Below are 8,370 nucleotides of genomic sequence, written 5' to 3' on the forward strand. Positions count from 1 at the left end.
TACCGATCATTGGTCGGTGACGAGGGTGAACCTCCTACCGGCTAGGTAGTGCTTCCAGTGCCGCACGGCTTCCACTATGGCATGTGCTTCCTTCTCGGCCGAGGGGTGTCGAATTTCGGAAGCGTGGAGGGTCTAGAGAAGAAAGCTACTGGCCTGCCCGCCTGGTTGAGTGTGGCAGCCAGTGCGACGTCTGATGCGTCGCTCTCTACCTGAAAAGGGATGGACTCATCCACCGCGTGCTTAACTGCAACAACATAATAGCCCTCTCTGGCTGCAAACCTGGGCTGAAAATGGCACACCGGCCTACTCGCTTCCATTCCTTTCCCCCTCCCCAATTACGATTCCATGCGAGAGAACAAAATATTACCACATGTTCACCAGCAGTTTTTGGAACCACGTCACTTCTTAGCTGATGGAAAGAATGAGAGGAAAAGAAAAGAGAATTAATGGGGGTGAGGGAAGGCAAAGAATTCACCAGTCTTTAATTCACATTGAACCCCACAGGTGTAAGTTGTAGCAAACTCATCAAAGGACGAAAATAAACCGGAGATGTTGGAATGGCACATTCCATTTTAAATGAGCAGATCAGACAGACAACGGAATCAAGACAAACCGACCATGAGTCATGAAACAGCCCAATCTCATCAAGAGACCGGGGGCAGTTGAAATGCAAATCACTTATTGTCCTGGCCAGACGGAAGCACAATACCTTAATGAGATAACCAAGTTGGCTCCAGCGACCATTGTCAAGAGACCAGCAGAAACCAGTGACATTGCAAGCTTTTTGTAAGGGCACTGATTAAAATCAAATTACATTATGACACCTTGTGATTGGGGAACTTGATTACTTCAATTCTGTCAACAACCAGAAAGGCTTCCTTTGTCCTGGAACTCACCTGTGGGAGGGTCAATGTTTGACCCATTCAGGGTTTGGCCCTTAAAAAGTCAAGTCTGAGGAACTATGAAAATAAAAGAAGGAACTCTACTCGCCCCTGCGAGAACTCTACTCTCCTGAAAGAAACTCTACTCTCTTGCCTGACACACGCTTTGCCTGGCTGAAAAGAGACCATGAGAACTGCAGGAGCAACAGCCGCAAGGACCAGCCAGCTTGGAAGAAGATCTAAAGAAATCTGTGTCAACGTTTTATTTAACTATCCTGTCCCTGGAGCGGTGAGTATATTCCTCCAGCTCACAGAAAACTCCCAATTAGTATAGATTGTTGAGGTTTGGGGTGGGTGAGTGAATGTATCTGTGTTTGCGTTGCTAAAGTAAATCTGTGTAAACTGTAAGAATTTTCAATGTGCCATTTAGTCTCTTGTTTTACACATAGTATTTCATAATCAGTGTGTGTGTGTGGGGGGGGGGGGGGGGGGGGGGGGGGGGGTGGGGGGTTAATCTGAGTTGCAGAAGACTTAATTTCTCTTGAATAAATCAATTATTTTAAAACTACCAATATTGTGGTTCTCACCTTCCTTCCATTGTCCGCTCTGGGTGAGTCACAATAATTGCCAGGACATAATTCCATAGTCAAGAACCCAAAAGGAATCCGAACGCGTCAAACACGCTCATTCAAGAGAGGCTACTGGTTAGGAACAAACAGTGGTCCCTCTTTCTCTCTCTCTTGTGAAGTTGCATTAGTGGGGCACTTCCGGGTGACATTTCACCATCAACAGGAGAGAGACTCACACAGGCGTAGGTGGCAGTCAAGGTAACTGGTGTGGCATAAGGACAATCCCACTGGTTAGGTATAAACAGTGAGACTTGTTCCCTCTCTCTTGTGAAGCAACACTTCCGGGTCGTGGTTTTAACACCTGCAGGAGAGAGACACCCACAGTTATCTGTGACACCCAATACCAGCCTGTTATGGAATAAGGGAAACCCTTTTCGTTACACAGGGCTAAAAGGATCTGTACTACTGACTATGGCTAGGCAAGGTCATGACTAATAAATTGATATACCTTCAATTCACAGTGAGGCCGAGAGAGTGAGTGAAAGTAGGCTTTATTAGTCATGAACTTGCCGAGCCAGAGTCAGTAGTACAGATGAATGCCGCCCACAAGAGGCCGGCCTATATATGGCCCCGGTGTGGGTGGAGCCAGAGGCGGAGCCATACCGGGTTAATGCGACCATCAATTCATTGATAGACATGAGTGAAGTACACTGTGGCTTTCATCGACTTACAACTGAGCCTGCCTGCGACTAACTGAACTGAAGACAGGCTCGCAAGACCGCAGCACTTTATACTTCCTGCTGGGGGTGGAGCCAAGGGCAGAGCCCTGTACATGCTCCTCATCTCCCCCTGTGGGCAGAGCCGCACAACGGCTCACAGATGGAGCCCACAGGGGCACAGTAATATACAGTATGGATTTATAGGTTATACATTCACCACATTCACCTCCTGTTAAAAAATCAAGTCCGACGGGGGTGACGGGTCTATAAGTTCAGTCTGTCCGGCGTTCGAATCGTGCGTTGGGACCGACGGAGCACCGGAGTTGCAGCCGCTTCGGATGGCTGTGGACAGATGTTCGGTGCGAATTTGAGGGTGGACTCCGGGGGTGGTTCTTCCAGAGCTTCGTTCCTGCGGACCGGTGTGACGGGTGAAAGGGGGCGCAGGACGCCTGTAGGTGCAGGGGCGCAGGGCGTGGGAGGTCGGGTGGGGTGTAGTGTGAGGGGTACTTTGGCGGTAGTGGTAGTAGAAGTGGTGGATCCTGCAGGTGCCAGGTCCCGGAGGGAAACGGTGTCCTGTCGGCCATCGGGGTGTTCAACAAATGCGTACTGGGGGTTAGAATGCAGGAGTAGAACCCTCTCTACCAGCAGGTCTGTTTTATGTGTCCGGACGTGTTTCCGAAGGAGGACAGGGCCCGGTGTCCTCAACCAGGATGGAAGCGAGGCCCCCGTGGTAGTGCCCCTAGGGAAGACAAATAATCGCTTGTGAGGAGTCTAATTTGTGGCCATACACAGGAGGGACCTAATTGCATGGAGCGCATCGGGGAGGACCTCCTGCCAGTGGGAGGTCAGGAGATTCCTGGACCGTAGGGTCAGTAGGACAGTCTTCCAGACCGTCGCATTCTCCCTCTCCACCTGCCCGTTCCCCCTGGGGTTGTAGCTGGTAGTTCTGCTCGAGGCAATGCCCTTGCCGAGCAAGTACTGATGCAGCTCGTCGCTCATGAAGGACAAACCCCTGTCACTGTGGACGTAGCTGGGGAAACCGAACAGGGTGAAGACACTATGCAAGGCTCTGATGAGTGTACGGGAGGTGATATCGGGGCATGGGATGGCAAACGGGAAGCGAGAGGAATTCAACGATAATATTGAGAAAATAGATGTTACGGTTGGTCAAGGGGAGGGGCCCTTTGAAATCAATACTCAGCCATTCAAAGGGCCGGGATGCCTTTACCAGGTGGGCCTTATCTGGTCTATAGAAGTGTGGTTTACACTCCGTGCAGATCAGGCAATTCCTGGTGACAGCTTTAACCTCCTCGGTGGAGAAAGGCAGATTGTGGGCCTTGATGTCGTGGGTGAGCCGGGTGACCCCCAGGTGGCAGAGGTCATTGTGGATAGCCTGTAGTCGGTTGTCTTGTGCGCTGGCGCATGTGCCGCGGGACAGGGCATCTGGCGGCTAGTTGAGCTTCCCCGGACGTTATACAATATCATAATTATAGGTGGAGAGTTCGATCCTCCACCGCAAGATTTTGTCATTTTTGATTTTGCCCCGCTGCGAGTTATCGAACATGAAGGCAACCGATCTCTGGTCGGTGATGAACGTAAACCTCCTACCAGCGAGGTAGTGCCTCAAGTGCCGCACGGCTTCCACAATAGCTTGGGCTTCCTTTTCGACTGAGGAGTGTCGAATTTCCGAAGCGGAGAGGGTTCGGGAAAAAAACGCTACTGGCCTCCCTGCCTGATTCAGAGTGGCAGCGAGAGCGACCTCTGAGGCGTCGCTCTCTATCTGAAATGGGACGGATTCATCCACCGCCCACATGGCAGCTTTGGCGATGTCCTCCTTGATGCAGTTGAAGGCCTGGCGGGCCTCGGCTGACAGTGGGAAGAGTGTAGTCTTAAATACTGGGCGGGCTTTGTCTGCATACTGGGGGACACACTGGACATAGTAGGAGAAAAATCCGAGGCACCTCTTGAGGGCCCTGGAACCGTGAGGGAGAGGGAGTTGTATACGGTCCGCATACGGTCAGGGTCGAGCCCTAGGACCCCGTTTTCCACGACGTAGCCGAGGATGGCTAGTCTGGTTGTGCGGAAAACGCATTTCTCGTTATTATAGGTGAGGTTGAGTTTTTGGGCGGTTTGGAGAAATCGGTGGAGGTTGGCGTCGTGGTCCTGCTGGTGATGGCCGCAGATGGTGACGTTATCCAAGTACGGAAACGTGCCCCGCAGCCCGTACTGGTCCAACATTCAGTCCATTGCTCGTTGGAACACCAAAACCCCATTCGTGACGCCAAAGGGAACCCGGAGGAAATGGAAAAGGCAGCCGTCTAGCCGTCTGCCTCGAACGCCGTGTAGTGGCGGTCCTCCGGGCGGATTGGGAGCTGGTGGTTTGCAGACTTCAGATCCACCGTGGAGAAGATGCAGTACTGAGCGATCTGATTTACCATGTCTGCAATCCAGGGGAGGGGGTACACATCGAGATGCGTGAACCGGTTAATGGTCTGGCTGTAATCAACCACCATCCGGAACTTTTCCCCGATCTTGACGACCACCACCTGAGCTCTCCAGGGGCTGTTACTGGCCTCTATGATTCCCTCACGTAAGAGCCGCTGGACTTCGGCTCTAATAAATACCCTGTCCAGCAGGCTATACCTCCTGCTGCGAGTGGCCACTGGTTTGCAGTTGGCGGTGCGATTAGCGAAGAGTGGAGGGGGGGTCGATTTTTAGTGTTGCTAAACTGCGTATAGTGAGAGGGGGAAGGGGTCCACCGAAGCTGAGTGTGAGGCTCCTGAGGTTACAGTGGAAATCCAGTCCTAGGAGGAGGGGGGCGCAGAGGTCTGGGAGTACATACAGTTGGAAGTTGGTGTAGTTGGCGCCCTGTATCGTTAGTGTTGCAATAGTGCGCCCTTTTATCTGAACGGAGTGCGACTACGAGGCGGGGGAGCTAGTTTGCTGTGTCGGAAATATCGGAAGCGAGCAGCGCCTTACCAGGTCTGGGTGAACGAAGCTCTCGATGCACCCGGAGTCGAAGAGGCATGGTGTCTCGTATCCGTTGATTTGGACGGACATCATGGAGCTCTTGAGGTGCTTTGGCCGCGACTGGTCCAAAGTGACTGCACTGAGCTGCAGGTAGTCGGTGGCGCGGTCAGCGGTGCTGGAAAGGCCCCATGATGACTGTCTGCAGAGGTCGTAGTCGTCGAGTGGATTATATATCGGGTGATGGCCAAGATGACGGGGGGTTGATCGCACGTGGCGGACGGCGAGGAAGATGGCGTCCAAGATGGCCACCCCCGTAGATCACATGTGGCTGGCGGCGAGGAAGATGGCGCCCAAGTTGGCGGCCCCCATGAATTGCACATGGCCGGACGCGTGGGGGAGGATTGCCAAGATGGCGGCCCCCATGAGTCGCACATGTTGTGCGGAGGCGGAGTCGGCAGACACGCTGCCACATTGCAGGGTCTGCGGACCTGTGAGTTGGAGGGGCGAGTGTTCTGGTCAGCGGTCGAGTTGGAGTTTTTAGTTTTAGCCAGGCAGACCTTCGCAAAGTGCCCTTTTCGCCCGCAGCTGCTACAGGTCGCGTTGCGGGCCGAGCAGTGCTGCCGGGAGTGTTGGGGCTGGCTGCAAAAGTGGCACGATAGCCCTCCGTGGTGGGCGGGTGGCTGCACGGCGCAGGCCTGAGGCAGTCTCTGGTCGGGGGTCCACGATGGGGTCGCGTGATCGGCCGGGAACAAGTTTAAACTTTGGAAAGCGACGTTACCGTGTCCTCCAGGTTATGGGCCCCTTTCTCGAGGAGATGCTGGTGCACATAATTGGATCGGACCCCAGCAACATACACATCTCGGACGGCAAGTTCCATGTGCTGGGAGGCTGTCACTGCCTGGAAGTTACATTCTCGTGCTAGAGCTTTAAGGTCGCGCAGGTAATCTTCTAGCGACTCTGCAGGGCGCTGGCGGTGGGTTGTAAAGATGTGCCGCACGTAAACGTCATTCACGGGCCGCACGTACAGGCGGTTGAGTATCGCGAGGGCATCGGTGTAAGAGTCAGTAACATCAAGTTGAGTTGAAATACGATGGCTCGGCCTTGTGTGGAGAAGACTGAGTTTCTGTTCTTCTGTAACAGCGGAGGTAGTCGACGCAGCCAGGTAGGCCTTGAAGCACCAAAGCCAATTCAAAAATATTTTCTTTGCTTCTGCGTCCTGTGGGTCGAGTTCCAGTTAATCAGGTTTGAGGGCTGATTCCGTGGTAGTTTTTAAATTTCTATTAAATTGATGCGACCATCAATTCATTCATCGACACGAGTGAAGTAAACTATGGCTTTAATCGACTTACAACTGAGCCTGCCTGCAACTAACAGAACTGAAGGCAGGGTCGCAAGACAGCAGCACTTTATACTTCCTGCTGGGGGTGGAGCCAAGGGCGGAACCCTGGACATGCTCCTCATCTCCCCCTGTGGGCAGAGCCGCGCAACGGCTCACAGATGGAGCCCACAGAGACACAGTAATATACAGTGTGGATTTATAGGTTATACATTCACTACAGGGGGTTACCGTACAGTACCTGGAAGCAGTTCATATCACCACTTCCAGGTCATAGCTCACAGGTTATGGTATCATGCATGCATTAGGGTGAATACATTCACCACATTGCAAGATTACGATACCATCCACAGTGCATGAGAAGATAAATGATAAGCCAGGATCTGTGAGCACTCTTCAGGATCGCTCATGGATTCCAATGATCGGGGCAGCATGGTGGCACAGTGGTTAGCACTGCTGCCTACAGCGCTGGGGACCCAGGTTCGATCCTAGCCCCGGGTCACTGTATGTGTGGAGTTTGCACATTCTCCCTGTGTTTGCGTGGGTTTCACCCCCACAACCCAAAGATGTGATTAGGTGGATTGGCCACATTAAATTGCCCCTTAATTGGAATAGGATGATACAGGACCAGTGATCAGGGAGTCTGACCAACCTCAAGCTTCAAAGAACAGATTTGTCGGGCTCCATTGAATCTAATGCACCCAGCCTCCAAACCAAGATTACCAAAATATGGCCGACAATTTTAGAACTTAATTGGGAACTCACCTCTCACCCTTCGCCAGGGACTGAGTCAATAAATACACCTTACTTGGCCCCTACCTCCCGAATCTGTCAGGGTAAACAACATACCCTGCAGGAGACCTAAACAACATGAAGGTGGGCTCTCACCAGGGAAAGTGCTCTTTCAAGTGCAAGAACTCTCTCTTACGGCTCCACCGCTTTCTCAAAGATACTCCCTAATTCCTCCAAATGAAAATGAATTTTATTCTTGGCAATGGTTTCCAATAATTTACCTACAAGCTGCCATTTCAACAGATTATTTTTCTTCTTGGGATGGTGCATCGCTGGCAAGGCCAGAGTTTGTTGGCTGTCTCGAATTGCCCTTGAGAAGGTGGTCAGATGCCTACTTGAATTGCTGCATCTATGAGGTGCAGGTTTACCAGCAGTACTGCAGGGAAAGCAGTTCCAGGATTTTGATCCCGTGACAGTGAGAAAATGTCGATGTATTGCAAAATTTACTGACTTTTTGTCAACTTGGGTGGGAAAGGCGGAGGGTAACCCATTGGCTGCGTGGCCAGATTTTCCATCCTGTGACAGTCTGTAACTAAAAGGGAGCTCCAATGTAAAAAAATTAAAATGGAAATCCCGTCCGCCCCTTCCACCACAGAACTACCCACCCACCATGGATCTCCTCGGCATCAATTCCATGGAACCCCTCCCCACCATGAAACTCCGCACCTCTCCCCTCACCACAGAAGCCTACCACACGTCCCCAATGAGAACTGCTCCCCGGCATTGCAAGGGCAGTGACTCTCTCATTCCTGGGGCTATACTCACCTGTGCGCCTCCGATGGTTTCTTATCAAGGTGCATGTCGTGGGGAGCCTGTTGTGATTCATATTGGCATGAATGGACAACTTAACGTGGAGGGTATACCATCTGATATGCATAGTTACATAGGTGGGGCAGTGTACTGTAGCACAAGTGGATAGCACTGTGGCTTCACAGTGCCAGGGTCCCAGGTTTGATTTACCGCTGGGTCACTGTGCGGAGTCTGCACGCTCTCCCCATGTCTGGGTGGGATTCCTCCGCGTGCAGGTTAGGTGGATTGGCCATGCTAAATTGCTCTTAGTGTCCAAAAAGATTAGGAGGGGTTATTGGGTTATGGGGATAGGG

The sequence above is a fragment of the Scyliorhinus canicula genome, chromosome 14 (assembly GCF_902713615.1).
Source record: "Scyliorhinus canicula chromosome 14, sScyCan1.1, whole genome shotgun sequence".
In the NCBI taxonomy this organism is placed as follows: domain Eukaryota; kingdom Metazoa; phylum Chordata; class Chondrichthyes; order Carcharhiniformes; family Scyliorhinidae; genus Scyliorhinus; species Scyliorhinus canicula.